At 43.1% G+C, this 12,088-nt stretch overlaps 1 protein-coding gene across 1 annotated transcript in view; it reads right to left on the bottom strand.

Moving 5' to 3' along the window:
* CDH23 (cadherin related 23) overlaps window positions 1-12,088 on the bottom strand; it is a 1,673,137-nt gene that overhangs the window by 37,292 nt on the left and 1,623,757 nt on the right. The window lies entirely within an intron of this gene.

Raw genomic sequence — 12,088 nt, forward strand, 5'->3', positions numbered from 1 at the left:
TGCTGCTCATGCCAGTGAAGAGCTAGAGGTACGGTGTGGGGGGAAGTGAAGGCACGCTTGCAGCAGGGGGAAGAGTGGGAAGGAGCAGGGTGTGGAGAGGAGGAGGGGTGGCCACAAGCCCACCAAGATGGTGCCTTGGGCAGACCGCACCCCCCCCTTACTACACCACTGGTTAGGGCATGGAGAGAATGTGGTTTGGATGGATTTTGAAAGGGAAATATAAGGTGCATGTGCACTGTCAAAGTCTGATGATGATTTTTATGCCTGTTCTTGTTTCCAGTAAAATTTTACAAAAAGATTTAAACATGAAAAGGAAAATACAAGTGTTAATAAAAATTTTAGATGTCAAACAAAAGGGAATATCAACTTCTGCACAATTGCAAATCAATCCAAAGAAGAGCAGATCAGTCCAGGTCAACAAACCAAGAGGGATTTATTAATACCCAGATGATGAGAACCGTATCATGACTCAACGCAGGCCATGTTTCCGCTAAAATGCTTGCCTCAGGAGTCTCATTAATGAATCAACTCACACATCACATTAAATCACTAGAAAAGCAAAGAGAAATACTGCAGCCTCTCACTATACTCCTGTTATCACAGACTTTCACCCCCACTCCCAATATGTCCCTCCCAAACATACTCCTCCTAACAGCCCCATCCCAAATCAATACCCACTCTTAGGACTCCCACTTAAAAATCAATACCCTTCATGACAACTCCACCCTGAAAATCAATACTCCCCCCACTGACTGGCTCCCCCGCTTGTTAAACCCTCTCTACCTCCTCCTCTCCCAATTTCATCTCCCGTCTTACCAGGATCCTTGGATTCTAGTGGGAACAGGAGTGATGTACAGTTGCTCATGCTCCTTTGGCTCCAGGTTCTAAAATGGCACCCACAACCTCTATCAGCAATTTTGTCCTTGGGCTCGCTCCGAGGGATGATCCATCTTGATTCTAAAGCTCCTTTTTGACCCTGGCTTAGTATAAATATGTTTGTTCTATACTTTGATTTAGGCTTTGCTGCATGTCTTTTAGTTTTTGCTTGATTCTAATATGGCTTCTTCAATCCTGAGGTTTCAGGGAAATCGTCCCTGTTTAATTATTAACTCAACTTTTTCATTACAGGATAGATATTTTGCAGGGCTCCACTACACTATTTATATTCCCGTAAGTGGGACTTAATAAAACTGTAGATCTTTTAAATCTTAAGCTCCTTGTATTTATGACCTTCTTTCCCTTAACAATTTAGATTTTTTAATGTTTCACTGAAACATGGCTTCAATCAGGTGAGGTTTGTCTTCCTCCTAACTTTTCCATATTTTCCATATGGGTGGTAATTTAGCTTTTATTTCTTCTGATGCGTTTTCAGTTATTCATTAACTAGTCACAAGTTTCCCTTATTTTGAACTTTTATTTTTTTTTTAATTGCTCTTCCAGTTCCCTTTTAATTTACTGCCCTCCAACACTAGCTGCTGCAAGATGGGAAAATTTATGTCCAACTTTAGCAGATATGGTTTCTAAGTTCTCTATTTTCTTTTCTTCCAAAGCCATGATAGAGGTTTCTACTAAGACCCGGAGCACTAAATGCTCCGACGCTGTCTGATGCTCACAGAATTCCTATGAGCGTTGGAGCAGCGTCGTAGCATTTAGTGGTTCAAGTCACGGTAGAAGCCTCTACCATGGCTTAGTAAAAGAGGACCTTAGTCATCTGGACAATTTTAGCATACATGTGAACAATCCTTCTGACTCCAGGGCAAATTGTTTCCTTAGTATAATTAAAGGAACTGAATCTTGCCTAACGTGTTTGCCCACACTCATGTAACAATTGTTTAAATTTGGTTATTTCTTTAGTCACCCCTGTATAGAAACAGAAATATAGAAACAGGATGGTAGATAAAGACCAAATGGCCCATCCGCAGCATCCGCTGTCTCTCCATCTACTTTCAAGCAAACAAAAGAAAATTCTATACAACCTTTCTCCACCCGAACGATCTGCCATTAAAAGCTTACAAAATAATCAAAACATTATAATCAAACCTGCAGACAAAGGAGGTGCTATAGTAATTATGGACACACAAAACTACATTGAAGATGGACACAAGCAACTCTCAAATAACACATAATATAAGAAACTGACTGGAGATCCCACAAAACATTATAATAAACAGCTAAAAAGTCTCATCAAAACACTTCCAAACCAGGTATCACTACATTTAATGAAAATGATACCTAACCATCCTTCTGTTGGCACATTCTACATGCTGCCAAAAATTCATAAACCTGGCAACCCTGGCAGACCAATCATGGAAGAAATATCTGGACTTATAGAAATCCTTAGTACAGAAGACAGAGCGTCATATAAGACACCACAAACTTCCTGAAAAATTAAACAATATCAAGCAGTTACCACCCGGCACATTTCTAGTCACAATGGATGTAGAATCACTATACAGCAACATCCCCCTTGCAGATGGCATTGCTGCATGTGAAAAATTCCTAAAATCATCAACCCTGGACCACCAACATTCACCAGAAACTATTACAGCATTAATCAAATTCATTTTAACTCACAACTATTTCAACTTTAATAATGATATCTATCTGCAAATCATAGGCATAGCATTTGCTTTTTTCTGATCTGAAAAAGAAGGGTTACCTTCATCATAAAATGCATTGAGTTAGTCCAATAAAAAGGTATTACCTTATTTCTTTTGGTTTTTGTTTTATTTCTTTACTAGTATTTTAGCCCGTTACATTAACGGGTGCTAGAATATATGTCTGTGTCTTTATTTCTGTCTCTCTCTCCCTCCCGCTGTCTGTTTCTCTCCCTGGCCCCCTTTGTCTGTCTGTCTTTCTGTGTCTCTTCCTGCCCCTGTGTCTTTCTTCTTTTCTTTCTATCTATCTGTCTCTCTCCCTGCCTCCTATGCAGCACCATTTCTCTCCCACCACTTCCCTGTGCAGCAGCCACAGCAGGATTCCCTCCCCCTCCATTTCCCTTCCCCCACACCACTTCCCTGTGCAGCAGCAGCGTTTCCCCTACCCCCCTTTCCCTTCCCGCGGTCTGGCCGGCTCCCTTAGTCCTTTACCACCCCTCCTTCCCTTCCCGTGGTCCCGACTAACCTTCCGATTTCAGCAGCGTCTGCAGCACTCTACACACTGCTGCTTCGGGGCTTTCAGTAGAAGGCCCCGAAGCAGCGTGTGTAGAGTGCTGCAGACCCTGCTTGAATTGGAAAGTTTCAGGACCCGCAGCCCTTGCCGGACCTGAAGCAAGCTCTGGGGTTTTGTTTTGTTTTTTTACGCGGGCCCAGCCGGAGCAGGAGGAGAAGCCGTTCCGGCCCCCGCTGACGTTGCCTGGCCAGTTCACAGCCTTCAGACTGCAAGAGCTGCTGCATCCGACAGGCTCCGCGCCGCCGCACGCATGTGCACTCCTACCTGCGGGTCCCTACAGTTCACGGAAAACGGGAGCACGCAGGTGGGAGTGCGCATGCGCTCTTAGGGCTTTATTATATTAGATACTACCTTGGAATGTGGATTAACACAGCCACCACACCATTATAAGGCTTGTAGCAAAATTTTTAATATCCAGTTGAAATTAGCTAAAAGATCTTTTTACTCTCGTATAATGTCTAGGAAGCAATCAGAGAAAAGAAGACTTTGTTTAAGGAATAGAAAAGGTAAAAAAATGGACGAAAACTGGAAAAAGCACAAAAAACATCAAAGCAGTATGAGGCGGTATGAGGGGCCAAAAGAGATTACGAGGAAAAAATAGCCAAGGAGGCAAAAAACTTCAAGCCGTTCTTTCGATATATTAAGAAGAAACAACCCGCAAAGGAAGTGGTGGGGCTGTTGGATGACCAGGAATAAAGGGAGTGCTAAAAGAGGACAAAGCCATCGCCGACAAACTGAACATATCTTTTGCGTCTGTATTTACCAAAGAGGACGTACACAACATACCGGAAGCCGACTGGTTATACGTGGGAAATGAAGATGGGAAACTGACAGGGTTGACGGTCAGTCTAGAAGAGATATGCAGGCAGATTGATAGGTTTAAAAATGATAAATCCGCATGACCGGATTGCATACATCTGAGGGTAATCAAGGAACTGAAAGGGGCTATAGCTGAACTGTTTCAACTAATAGCCAATCTGTCGATCAAATCGGGAAGGATTCCAGAAGACTGGAAAGTGGCAACTGTTATGCCGATCTTCAAGAAAGGTTCGAGGGGAGATCCAGGAAACCACAGACCGGTGAGTCTGATCTCGGTACCGGGAAAGATGGTAGATGCGCTGATAAAGGACCACATCATTGATCACCTTGACAAATACGATCTGATGAGGACCAGCCAGCATGGCTTCAGCAAAGGAAGATCTTGCTTGACGAACTTGCTGCACTTCTTCGAGGGAGTAAACAGGCAGATAGACGAGGGTGACCCACTTGACATTGTATATCTGGATTTTTAGAAGGCGTTTGACAAGGTTCCGCATGAATGACCACTTAGAAAAATTGTGAGCCATGGAATTGAGGGTGAATTAAAAACTCATGTGAATTAAGAACTGGCTGACGGATAGGATACAGAGAGTGGGGGTAAATGAACAATACTCGGACTGGAAAAGTGTCACGAGTGGAGTGCCACCGGGTTCGGTGCTTGGACCCGTGCTCTTCAACATATTTATAAATGACCAGGAAATTGGTACAACGAGTGAGATGATTAAATTTGCAGACGATACGAAGTTATTCAGAGTAGTGAAGATGCAGGAGGATTGCGAAGACCTGCAACGTGACATAAACACGCTCGAGAAATGGGCCGCGACATGGCAAATGAGGTTCAACATGGATAAGTGTAAGGTGAGGCAGGATGTCCGTTGCAGTATTTGGAGAGACCCCTCTGGAAAGAGCCTTGGAAGTACTGGTTGACAAGTCAATGAAGCTGTCCACGCAATGCGTGGCGGCGGTGAAAAGGGCGAACAGAATGCTGTGAATGATTAAGAAGGGGATCACGAACAGATTGGAGAAGGTTATCATGCCGCTGTACTGGGCCATGGTATGCCCTCACCTGGAATACTGTGTCCAGCACTGGTTGCCGTACATGAAGAAGGATATGGTACTACTCGAGAGGGTCCAGAGAAGAGCGACTAAAATGGTTAAGGGACTAGAGAAGTTGCCGTACAGTGAGAGATTAGAGAAACTGGGCCTCTTTTCCCTTGAAAAGAGGACACTGAGAGGGGACATGATTGAAACATTCAAGATAATGAAGGGAATAGACTTAGTAGATAAAGACAGGTTGTTCACCCTCTCCAAGGTAGAGAGAACGAGAGGGCACTCTCTAAAGTTAAAAGGGGTAGATTCCGTACAAACGTAAGGAAGTTCTTCTTCACCCAGAGAGTGGTAAAAAACTGGAACGCTCTTCCGGAGGCTGATATAGGGGAAAACACCCTCCAGGGATTCAAGACAATGTTAGACAAGTTCCTCCTGAACGCAGGTAAGGCTAGTCTCAGTTAGGGCACTGGTCTTTGACCTAAGGGCCGCTGCGTGAGTGGACTGCTGGGCATGATTGACCACTGGTCTGACCCAGCAGCGGCAATTCTTATGTTCTTAATCCTTCAGAAACATTATTTTCAAGACTGAAACTAAACCTTGTTCTTCACAAATTCATCCCTCTTGTGAGTCTTGTCTGAGCCCTTATGCTTTGGCAACTGGATTTTAAGAAAAAAAAAACACTTTTTACAGGCAACTTGTTCTCAGACTTAGTTAACCACTTATGTTTCTGTCAGGCAGTCACCGTCATCCAATGATTACATTGGTACACATACTCGGCCTTCCTTCGCTTTACCATCTCTTATGGTTCTAGTAAAAACCTTTGTTTCAAAAAGGAAGACTACCCTTGATCCGATTCCTTCACAATGGATAAACATCTTGGCTCTCTCAATGATCACAACTTGCTTATCAATTTCTTTGGTTCTATTTACGTGGAAAAATTCTTTAGTCAGTTGATTCTGAAGAAATTGTGTCTTGTTTGAGCCCTCAATTGCTACTAATTATCATCTAGTTTTTCAATTATGTTTCCTCCTAATACTTACTGAAAAAAATGTATTTAAGCAGCTCTCTAATTTTATAGAATGTTCAAATATTCTTCATCCTAGATGGTCTGGTTTTAGAAAGGGTTTTATTACCAAAACAGCAATTACAGTACTACTAAGCGAAGTACATTCTCATTTAGATGCAGGTTGCATTACTTTACCAATCTCTTAAATCTTGGTGCTGCCTTCAATTTGGTAGACCAACCTCTTCTGATTCAAAGGCTGCAAGGCATTGCCATTGGTGGTCAAGTTTTAGACTGGTTTAAATAATTTATTTTTCACAGATTCGTCAATTTTGTCCCCATCTCTTTTTAACATTGTTAACCAAACTTTCATAGTGGATCCCAGGAAGCCAGTAACTGTGTATTTTGATGCATGTGGGGTTGCTGATAGGGCTGCAGGTCTGGAGAACTCTAAGTATTCTGTTACTTGTGGGTCCCTCAGTTGGCAGAGATACTACTCCACATGTGATAAATACATGTGCCCTTTCATAATCCCTCTACTGTACAGGCAGAGAAAGTATGGTGCCTTTGCCTGTCAATATGAACACCAGATTAAGTGGGCTACTTACCCCCTAACCCACGAAAAGGGCCAGCCGCCCCCAGCTTTTGCTACTTTACGTTTGGGCCCTATGCCTAGCCCGACCTGCCTGGTAGAGACCTGCAACCCAGTTTCCTTCACTATCATGAAACCCCAAAATTGGAATCAGAAATTAGAGTATGTGAAATGGCGTATTGGGTTTAGAATTTCAGGCAAAGGGTCTGATCCAGGTGCAGACCTATACATCCACGTAGTGACCCGACCCCGAGCACCAGTACATCACTCCATTGTATTTCCACAGTTTTATGAAAACATGAAAGTAGACATTGAAATTCCAGCAGTTACTCGAAACTTGTTTATACAGTTTGCTGAGGCTATTGGACAAACCCTTAATATTAGCAATTGTTTTGTTTGTGGTGGCACTAATATGGGTGAGCAATGGCCATGGGAGGCAAAGCAGTTGGACATGTTAAGCCTATCTGCACAGAACCTTACTTTTGTTTCCACTCCTCGGCCTCCTCGATGGACTTTACGGACCTCCATTATTGCCTCTCACTGCCTGCAGCGGATTGATGGTCCCTTCAATGTTCAAGTCGGACACCTCAAATGTACCTCGCTCTGGTCCTTCAATGTCACAACAGCTACCTGGACTCCCTGGCCTGCTAACCTCACCTCCACTCTGCCAGGTAGTCCCCTCCAGAATCTGCTCAAGGGTATCTCCTATGATCACTGGCCAGCCCCTGATGGTCGATACTGGCTCTGCGGCTTATTTGCATACTCCTGGTTGCCATCAAATTGGACTGGAACTTGTGTACTCGGTATGATCCGCCCCAGTTTCTTCCTGTTACCGCTGGCCGATGGTGAACACCTGGGAGCCCCTGTATTCAACACCAGGAGTCGCCAAAAGCGGTCTACTTCTACCAATTCCCTTAAAATAGGTGAATGGGGTGATGACTGGCCTGCAGAACGGATCATTGCTGTTTACGGACCTACCACATGGGCCGAAGATGGTACCTGGGGCTATCGGACCCCAATCTACATGCTGAAACACATTATTTGTCTACAAGCTGTATTCGAACTGATAACTAATGAGACCACCCAAGCTTTGAGTACCATTGGCAAAGCGAATGCTAAAATGTGCACTGCTATTTATCAGAATCGTCTAGCTTTGGACTATTTACTAGCTGCTGAAGGGGGTGTCTGTGGTAAATTCAACCTTTCCAACTGTTGCCTTGAACTTGATGATGATGGTAAAGTGATTGAGGAAGTTGTGGATCGTATCACCAAGCTGGCTCATGTTCCTGTTCAAACCTGGCATGGCCTCAATACAGACTGGTTCTCTGGTTCCCTGGGCTCTTGGTTACCGTTTGGTACAACCCTGAAAACAATTCTGCTGATAACTGTTTTGTCCTCCCTGGTACTATGTTATCTACCTTGTTTAGTTCCACTGGCTATGAAATTTCTTCACCACTCTGTGGACTCTGCTGTCAACCGTTCCACTGCTGCACTGGCCCTTGCCCTCTCCCAGTATCGTCCCTTACCCACTGGGAACCCCGACTTTCCTGACCCCTAACTTTATTTTGTCAGGCTTGGCTCCTTAGGTACGCCAGCCTGAAAGGGGGGAATGTAGGGTCATGAAATGGTTAACTATTGTTTAAAATATTGCTCTGGCCTACATAGCTGAAAACAATGTACAATCTATTGACTTCATCTGCCTGAAATGTATGTCCCTGCCTTACCACATTGTAAGCTGAATAGATAAGAGTTTGAGCCATGATGTGCCCTGCCCTTCTGTACATGTAACATTTAGACCTGTAAGATTTAGATAAGCAGAGAAATGAGCTAGTTTCCTATAGGACTATAAGTTGTATCCCTGAACCTATCATAAGTGCTGGCTTAGGACCAATAATAATTGTAGAAAAGTTATAGAAGTAACAAATTAAAATTGTAGTTTTTGCATATATTAGTTTGCGAAAAGGGCATAAAAGTCCGTGTATTTCCTGTTTCTGACACTTTAGTAGGCAGGCTGTTAACTGCACTAGAGTCCGGCATGCTGTGAATAAACCTCTTGTACTTTCTTCACGCCTCTGACTTTGTGTGTCCAAGTGACCTTTCACTACTACCAGTAGCCAATCCTGATAACATTCAAAATTGAAGGGAAACCAAGCTCCATAGCCAAACTTTGAGCTCCCTTCCTCTTCCTTTAGTCTCATGCTTTGTAAGAAAGGTAGCTGCTCTTGACAATTGTCAAAAAGCAGTTTACTCAGAGATATTGGATTAATTTTCATACGCAATCTGAATAGATGTAAAAAATGTTGAGAAAGATGGAAACCAGGGGATTGGAGTGCAGTAGGAGGCAGAGAGAATTGGAGAAATGTGGCATGGAAGAGAAAGAACAGGTTACAAAGACAAATGAAGGGTAGGATGATATGCAACAGGTGATTTACAAAAGAAAAGAAAAAGCCACAAAAGGACTCCAAAGGCAGACAAAGTAGAGACTGACGCAGAAAATGCATACATTTTAGGGATGGGCACTCCTTTGATTCGTTTAGTTTTAGTTATATGTATAAATGTTTTATGCATATAAATTCAAGTTTATACACATACCAGTGACATAGCCAGACAACCAATTTTGGGTGAGCCTGAGCCCAAAGCGGACGGGCATCTCTCTTTCCCTCCCTTCCTCCCCACCCCTAGCCTCCGCAGCAACCTCTCTCTTTCCTTCCCACCCCCTCAGCCTATGCAGCATCCTTCTCTCCTTTCACACCCTCCCAGCCCATGCAGCATTTCTGTTTCTCTTTAGGTCACCAACAGTGGTTCCTACCTGCTGCCAACAGCTGACCTGGAAATCTTCCCTCTGACGCAAAATGCAAACAAGTCAGAGGGGAAGGTTTCCGGATCAGCCGCTGACAGCGTGTAGGAAGCACTGCTGATGGCCTGTGGCTGCAGGGTGGGTGAGCCTGAGCCCAAAGTGGGTAGGCCAGGCCCGCCCCATGGCTATGCCCCTGTGGATTAACTTGCACGTGAAAACACCTAATTTCCATGTAAACTAGAATAAAGCACAACGAAATAAATTTTTTTTTAAAAGTTTTTTTTTAAGTTCATTAGGATTTTATATACCGCCTATCCAGGTTATCTAAGCGGTTTTACAAACAGGTACTCAAACATTTTCCCTATCTGTCCCGGTGGGCTCACAATCTATCTAACGTACCTGGGGCTATGGAGGATTAAGTGACTTGCCCAGGGTCACAAGGAGCAGTGCAGGGTTTGAACCCACAACCCCGGGGTGCTGAGGCTGTAGCTTCAACCACTACGCTACACACTCCATGAAAACCAAAACAAATTGAAGCTTTTAAAACTTGTAGGGGATATGCTTAAAACACTTTCTTGGCATCTCTCCACCCTGCACAACATTTCCATTAGAGTTCTCAGAAGACAGACAGTGTTAATATTCAGTTCCACAAGAAGGAATCAGTAAACAAGGTGATTTTCAAGTACAGCATCACATCAATATAAATTCAACTTATTTGTTGGTTCCCTCTCATATTATCCTTTTTCCATGCCCATTTCAAAAGTTTATTCCCCTTAAACTATCTCAATCCAAAACTAATGCAGTTTTCACTTAGGATTAATGTCTTTTTCACTTCAGTTTACCTTAAAATGAGACATTCTCCTTGATGCAGGGCATTTTATCCACTACAAATACATCCAAGATAATAGATGACCATAATGGTGATAACAGTAGTTTCACATCTATTCAGTAATAAACATTTTCTGTCACTGGAAGGGCCAAAGCAATATATTGCATGCCTCCGAGAACTGTTATAAATCGTTTTTCTCAGCCTAGGAAAAAATTATTCCGTCAACTGTATACACTAGTTACAAATCAGTGTACAGCTGCTTTTAACCTTTAAAGAGATAAAGAATGATTGATCTCATGTACGGCTTTCAATTGTATCATTTTCAGGTTTGTTTCCACAGGAACTTGTCAAATTTGAGGTTTTCATATCTTAAGAGCAACCTGGTCAATATTCAGCTATGAGCGTCAGAGCTTTTACCTCATTGGCCCGCGGCTTGGTAAAAGTCAGCATTAAGCAGTTACAGGGCTGAATATTGACACTTAATCACACAAGTGCCAACTCTGCCCCTGGAATGCTCACAAGTTCACCAGTTTTGGCGCAGGCGTTAACAGCAAATTTTCAGCAGTACTAACTGGTTAAGTGCTACTGTATATCGGTGGTTAGCCACAGAAGAGCGATTTAAGTGGGCTAGAGCCACTCCTGCCTACTTTAATCATTTTGAATATTGGCCAGAATGTCTTCAATGAGTCTATTCTTCCACTGTTTTTTTTAATGGATCCCAGTACTTTTAGGCTAGGGATGTCGAACCTTAGCCCTTGCCTAGTCAAGTTTTCAGAATTTCCATAATGAAAATGGATGCCATCTATTTGCATATAACAAAGGCATTACATGCAAATAAATCTTATGCATATTCATTGGGGAAATCCTGAAAATCTGTTTGGATTGCAGCCGTCAAGGACCAAAGTTGGACACGCTAGACTTTGTACAATTTGTGCCAAAGAAGAGAGTTTCCACTTGAACCCATGACACAAATCAATGAATCCATTGAACCTCATTTTAAATATTTCACATAAATGTACAAAAACAAATTAAATTCATGTCCCTAATATTCAGAAGGTTGTTAAGATCAGAGAACATGCAACGATTCATGCCTCTTGGGCATGAGCAATATATTAGTAAACAAGCTCAAACAGATCCTTGATTCATTATCAGTGGTTACCGACATAAAAGCCAAATTTTTCAAATGATTAGAGGTGCTAAGCTCAACACAAGTTACCCCTCCCTGGATACAATGAAAAAATTTGCTCAATTTTTTGGGATGCTAAGCACCCATTTCACCCACAGAGCAGTCAAGAAGCAAAGTGATAGGTTGGGACACGTGATTCCCCTTTTGCGACAATTACACTGGCTTCCTGTTAAACATAGAATTTTGTCTAAAGTTTTAATGTTAATTTTTCAGGCAGTGCATAATGGAATACCTTGGTATTTATCCCAAGCTTTCTTGTTCTTTTTAACGGTACAGGTGTTGTGCATGTGTTACACATGCACAATATCTGCCCCATTGAAAAAAAATGCTGTGCCAGCTCTTCCCTGATGACCCACCTGGAAAAAGAATAGAGACAGGAGGGATGCTCACTCCTTCCTGCCATTGCGGACCCCCCCCATGCCAACCAAAATTGACAGAAGGGATGCCCACTACCTCCTGCCTCTGCAGAACCCTCTTTGCTAGCCAAAATTGCCCACTCCCTCCTGCCACCGGATGCCCCCCGAACCCACACCATCACCCTGAACCCCTCCCTGTATCTGGAAATTAATTGACAGTAGGAGGGATGCACTGGGAAGCAAAAGGCCTGCCATTTTGCAGTAGCAGGCCTGAGGAGCAGGAGG

The sequence above is a fragment of the Geotrypetes seraphini genome, chromosome 4 (assembly GCF_902459505.1).
Source record: "Geotrypetes seraphini chromosome 4, aGeoSer1.1, whole genome shotgun sequence".
Classification (NCBI taxonomy): Eukaryota; Metazoa; Chordata; class Amphibia; order Gymnophiona; family Dermophiidae; genus Geotrypetes; species Geotrypetes seraphini.